This window comes from Calidris pugnax, unplaced genomic scaffold, assembly GCF_001431845.1.
Source record: "Calidris pugnax isolate Ruff unplaced genomic scaffold, ASM143184v1 scaffold157, whole genome shotgun sequence".
In the NCBI taxonomy this organism is placed as follows: Eukaryota; Metazoa; Chordata; class Aves; order Charadriiformes; family Scolopacidae; genus Calidris; species Calidris pugnax.
In genome coordinates, this window is record NW_015090992.1 from 3,615,759 (window position 1) to 3,621,666 (window position 5,908).

The following is a 5,908-nucleotide window of genomic DNA, read 5'->3' on the forward strand; positions in this document are numbered from 1 at the left end:
AAAAAAACCAAAAAAAAAACCACACCACACCAAACGCCCACCAAAAACACCGCACCCACCAACTAAACCCCACACTCAACACCTCGCCATAAACCAATAACCTTGGGCACTAGAGCATGCCCTGAAGAGCCATGTCTACACGTTTCTTAAATACCTCCAGGGATGGTGACTCCACCACCTCCCTGGGCAGGCTGTTCCAGTGCCTGACCACTCTCTCAGTAAAGTAATTCTTCCTAAGATCTAATCTAAATCTCCCTTACCACAACTTCAGACCATTTCCTCTGGTCTTGTCATTCGTCCTTTAGGAGAAGAGGCCAACACCTGCCTTTCAGGGAGCTGTAGAGGGCAATGAGGTCTCCCCTCAGCCTCCTCTTCTCCAAACTAAACATCCCCAGTTCCCTCAGCGTCTCCTCACAGGACTTGTTCTCTAGACCCCTCACCAGCTTGGTGGCTCTCCTCTGGAATTTAGAATTTAGCCTCTACTTTTGCAAAGTTCTAATCCCGTATGTGAGAGAACTTAGAAATGTTTTAAGGAGTTAACTTGCAACTAGCAGTCAGTGAATACCTTTTTTTCAGGATTTTAGTTACTTAGAGTTAAAAGAATAGGGCAAGTTTACTTCTTCCAGTTGGATTTGAAAGGGGAGTAGTGATTAGAGCACTTTTAGTAGCACATTTTCCTTGATCTTGATTCCTGGTCTTTGTAGACCTATAGAGAAAGCACAGAAAGACATCCTTTGGAATGTCTTTCATGTTTGTACTGCAGAGGATATTCCCTGTCTATATACCAATGTGTCCGTTTTATTCCAGAGCAAAATGCGTGTTTTGGTAATGTTCTTGTCCCTGAGGCACCAGTGTGATCCACCAGTACAGAGTGCCAGGACATCTGTACGCCAGTCTCTGCTGGGAAAAAGCATTTGAAAGGTTTCTCTTCCTGCTCTCAGAGCTGTGGGCAGTGAACTGGCAGGGCCAGAGGGGCTGGAGACGTGAGAACAGCCGGGCAAGGCCAGGGCCCAAGGAGGTGGTGCCATCTCCCTCTCTGGAGGGTTTCCAGCCCCCAGAGGGTACTGGCCTGAGCCCTGGTCTGACACCATGGCTGAGCCTGCTCTGGGCAGGGGTTGGACTGGCTGCAGTCACTGGTGCTACGAACCAGAGAAGAGGTGAGGTGAGCAGTGACCTCAGGAGGATGGTGGGTCCAACCCCCTGATGGGACCAGGCCAGCTTCCACTGACGTTCTTCATGGCATGGTCTAGTCAGTTCAATGGCACAGATAAAAGCAGGAGCTGAATGAACACTGTGAGAGCACGGGTGTGCAAGAGCTCAAAGGAGGTCCTGGATTCACCAGTGAAGCTGCGGGCACGCTAACATACAAATCCCAGAAAGGAAGGTTTAGGTGTCAGGAATATTATCTATAGGGACTAGCACACATGTTAAAATTAATGGCAGCATGTCCTTTACTTGAAGCACGAGGACTTTTTGTAGAAACATCAGTCTGTAGCAAGGAAGCAAGGGCTTCTAAGAGTGAGGAACATCGACATATAAGCAATGGTAATTAGGTAACATTACTTAAGATATTTTTGGCTGAGCTAAAGGTTGATGCTGTGAAGCAGTGATATCTCAAAGGCAAATGTCTGAAGCTTCATCTATAACCTTTATGTAACAGTAAGCCAAAATGTCTGAAAATGTACAAGAGCCAAAAGTTAATTTCCAGAACTTTAAGTGCCATGCCAGCTTCTCTTCCATTTAGAAAATACTCTATAGTGCAGTAGAGTGTCTTTTTCAGCTTCAGTTAAATATGGCTAACAGTTGCCAGACTTTTGGTTTTCAGTAGAAGCAGCAACATAAGAAATTACAGGTCAGGGAATACTGAAATCTAGCACTGCAGGCTGTACATATAGTAATTCGGTATTTCTGCCAAAATGTTCAGTAGTGTAGCTGACTGATGAAACTGCAGTTTCAATGTTCTACATTCATCCATGAGGATGCAAAGCAGTTGTCCTTGCTGAGGTTTCTGTCTGTCTCAGGCTGCCTCTTCACTGTGGATTAACCCTGCATCACTTTGTCTCCTGCTGGTGTCCCCTTCCCCATTTCTATGACATCAGTATCTAGAAACAATTTCTGATAACCTAGATTCTGGAGGAAGGACCTTCTGGCATTTGGGATTTTTTTTTTAGTAGGCAAGGGCAGCTGCACAGACAAACCACACAGTACAAAGAACCTGGAAAATACGTGATGAGCAATTGATTTCATGCCAGTTTTTGGCAGAGAATAGGGCACTGGCAGGCTGAGGAACATTTGGGTTTGGTCTGCTTTTAGTGTTGTTACTGCCAAGGTCTGACACTTCCCCTTCAGGTTGGAGCCTGGAGAGGTCGCTGATGCAAACTGATTAACTTGTTTGTTGATTAATGATCACACTAGAAGGAAGTGGGTAGGACATCAAAATTATCAGTGATCTAGGTAATCAGGTATACCAGCCTGTAATTAAATGACAATGTAGGGTACTAGGCTTGACTATGAAACTGGTAATTACAGGTCTGAAGTGCAGTCAGACACGCAATCGCAATCAAATTACAATTCTGTTAGCATGGAGGTGCAGGTCAGTTTCTTCCCGTGCCAAATCTGGTGGACACAGACCTGATGGTGGGTTGGCCAAGGAGGGTCCCTCTGGTACCTCAATGGGCTGGGGCATGCAGGTCAACATCCCTGCTGTCTGCAGGCATCCGTGCTCCTGCTGCTGGAGGGTCTGCTTTCCTTTTTTCTCTGACTGATTTCATACCTTACTCCCTCACTGCTTTTTATTTTAAGCTGACTTCTTTGCCATCCTTGCATCCTTGCATCCTCTGCTCAGCACCCCACACCTGATTGCTTTTCCTAGTTTCTGCACCCAAACTGTGACTTGGGCCATATTGGCCATATGTGGCTTTACCACTTAGCAACATTTGGTGTTAGTAGTTTTGCACCCCAAAGTTCCTCTGCCGTTGCTCACTTCAGCCTGGTTGGACTTACCCAATTCCTAGACATAATTGCCTGGCTCCTATTAAGGATGAGCAGGTCCTTGCTCTATGCTGTTTACATACCAAGGCAGCAGAGTTTCTTGTTTTTTACAGTTCTGCTGCAGGCTGTCACAGGTCCCCCATGGGACCTTGGCTGCTGTGGGGCTGTGTGCCCCACTGGACCTCCAGTACGCCAAGGCCAAGGTGGTTGTGAACTCCAGAATGTGCAGGAAGTTGACTGGGTGAAGCTGTGAGGCACCTTTTGGTGCCAGGACCTCCAGGATGGGGAAATGGAGAAGTTCCTTAGAAGAGCATGGGGCAGTGGCAGAGCACCTGATAGAACAAGGTGATGGTGATGATTTGGGCATCCATGACACTGGCATGTCTTGACAGCAGCGCACTCAGGGATGTTTGTTTTCCTGTGACTCCATCCAATTAAGTTGTTCCTTGATGCCAGCTTGTTGTTGCCGTGGTGGCCCTGTAAAATGTGAATTGTACTTTGGACCCTTTCACTGTCCCTCAAGTAGTCCACAAAAAACCAGATGTATTTCTGAATGTTTTTTAGGATAGTTGCAGCCCTCATGACTGCAGCATCTGGCTGAGCTGTATTTACAGCTCTCTGTATTTCAGGCAAAATTTTCACATAGAGAGAAAACATACAAATAAAATGTGAACTATGAAGATGTGACAAAAGCATAATGAAGGATTCCAGTCACCTTTCTGATAGTGCATTTAAGAAAAGAAATGAACTTCAAAAAAAAAAAATTGGTAGCTAATAGACTCCATTAACTTTCAGAATGGCTCTTTTCAAACTGATCACCCAGTTTTCATTCCCATCTTCGCATATTTCAATAGATTTCCTTGTTCATTTGTGCACAAACCTATCACTCTGCCACATGTGTGTCTGACTGGTATTATGGATGTGGTGGCAACGTGATGTCTTTAATTCATTCCAGAGAAGTGCCAGCTTGTAAATGTGCTTATTACAAAAAAAAAAGGTAGCAAAATCTATAGGACTGGCTTTACACATTAGTGTCAAAGCATATCTAGTTTTTTTAATTAGAGGTTTTGCTAATCAGGAGTGTGTACACATCAAAAATTGTGCAGTGCTTGAGTGGATGCTTGTGTTGGTGGAGGCTGCATTAAATGTCCCAGCATTTTATGTGGTTTTGTTATGCTTTCTCTGCTGGTAATTTTATTTGAGAGTGCAGTTTGTGAAACTGAATACCAGAGGTGCCTTTCATTTTGCTCAGAATTGTTTCTGTTAAATTTCTGATGCTTAGTAGCATATTACACATATTACAAAACCAGTGCGTTGGGGTAGATGCTAAAAGGTATGTGTGTTGGATTAAGCACAACCCTTCTATGAAGGATAAGATTTGGAAGTTGCAGTGATTTTTGCAGATTGCCTTGGGACGCCAAGAGCTACCAGAGTGATGCTGAAGCCGCAGCAACCAGAGAGAGACTGATTGCAGCTCCAGCCCTGTTTCTGAAAGCAGCAGGTCGGTCCCCGCCTGTGCCAGGTCCTGCTGGTCTCAGCTGTCTGCTGAGCTTCCCACACCTGCTCCTGGTTCCAGGCAAGACTATGAAATGAGCTTAAAACAACAGCAACAACGACAAAAAAAGATGCTGGAGGCTGGCACAGAGGAAGAGAGATGAAGTTATTTTGCAGGAGACTGAAGAAAGATTCCAGGAGGCAACAGTTCGGTGCTCTGAGCCCCAGCCCGAATGCAGCTCATCTGAGGAAGAGGAGGAGGAGGAGGATGGGAACCCAGATCATCTCTCCCCAGCCCCTGTTATTCAATTTCTGCCTTTTCGCTCTACAGCTCACTGAGGGACAGAGAGATTTTCTTATGGAGAGGGAAATCTCCCCGTGGCCTTGCAACAGTTTAAATGGGGAATAATTAAGTATTTTTCACTTGAGGCTATTTGTGTGACCTCCAAAGAGCCTGATTGTGCAGAGACTGAAAACATTTTTGCTTTTTGAACCCAAACAGGGCTAGTTCTTTCCTGAAAACACAAGCCAGTGTTATTGTGCTGTCCAATGAAAGATCAATTCTTCGTGCTGTGAAAAGGAGTCTTTTAGATGACTTGGGTGCCAGGGGTCACACCGCCGTCCTCAGCCCCGCTCGGCGCACAGAGGCCTCCTGTCTCCCCGCAGGCAGCTGCTGGAAACGGCTTCGCTGCCGTCGGTGGAGCCTGTGACCGAGCCCGTCAAGGAGCAGCCGGTGGGATTTCAAATGCTCTCTGTTTGCAAAAATTCACGGAATACTCTGAGGAAAAAGCTGGGAAGAGCAGCACAATGACACAGCAAAAGCAAAGTGCGTGGTTACGGCTGCGCTGAAAGGGCTTCATTTACTCCGGCGCAAACAAAGGATTTGGGTGGAAGGAGGAGGACTTGGAGTGGTTAGGCATGAAATTCTTTCTAAGTGGGAAGGTGAAAAAAAAAAAAAGATCTATCCGTGGAGGTCAGGGAAATGGAGCCAAAGCCTTCTTGGAGGGGGAGGGCCAAGGACCAAAGGATGCTGGGGGTGCAGAGTAGTGGAGACCATCAGTGGTGTGCTGGGGAGCCCGGTGATCAAAAGGTGTAAAGGGAGGAGAAGAATGTCAAAGGTGTGTGTGATAACCATAACACTGAGATGAAAACCAGCAGATACCTTCCCAGGACACAGAACAACCTTAGTGGGTGTGTGGTTACTCAAATGCAAGCCTGTTGTTCTGTTAGCACTTCATGAAATGCTGTGGGAGGTGGTTTCACAGAGCAAAGGAATTGGTGCTGAGGACCTGAAGTCCACACTGTACGTGTTTCAGCAGTTTCACTTCAGACAAGCTTTAGTTCCATCCCATACACGGCTGCCCACCAGCTGCTGGAGGGTCTCTTCCCATCCAGCCTAATGGGAATCCATTAAAATGCAATC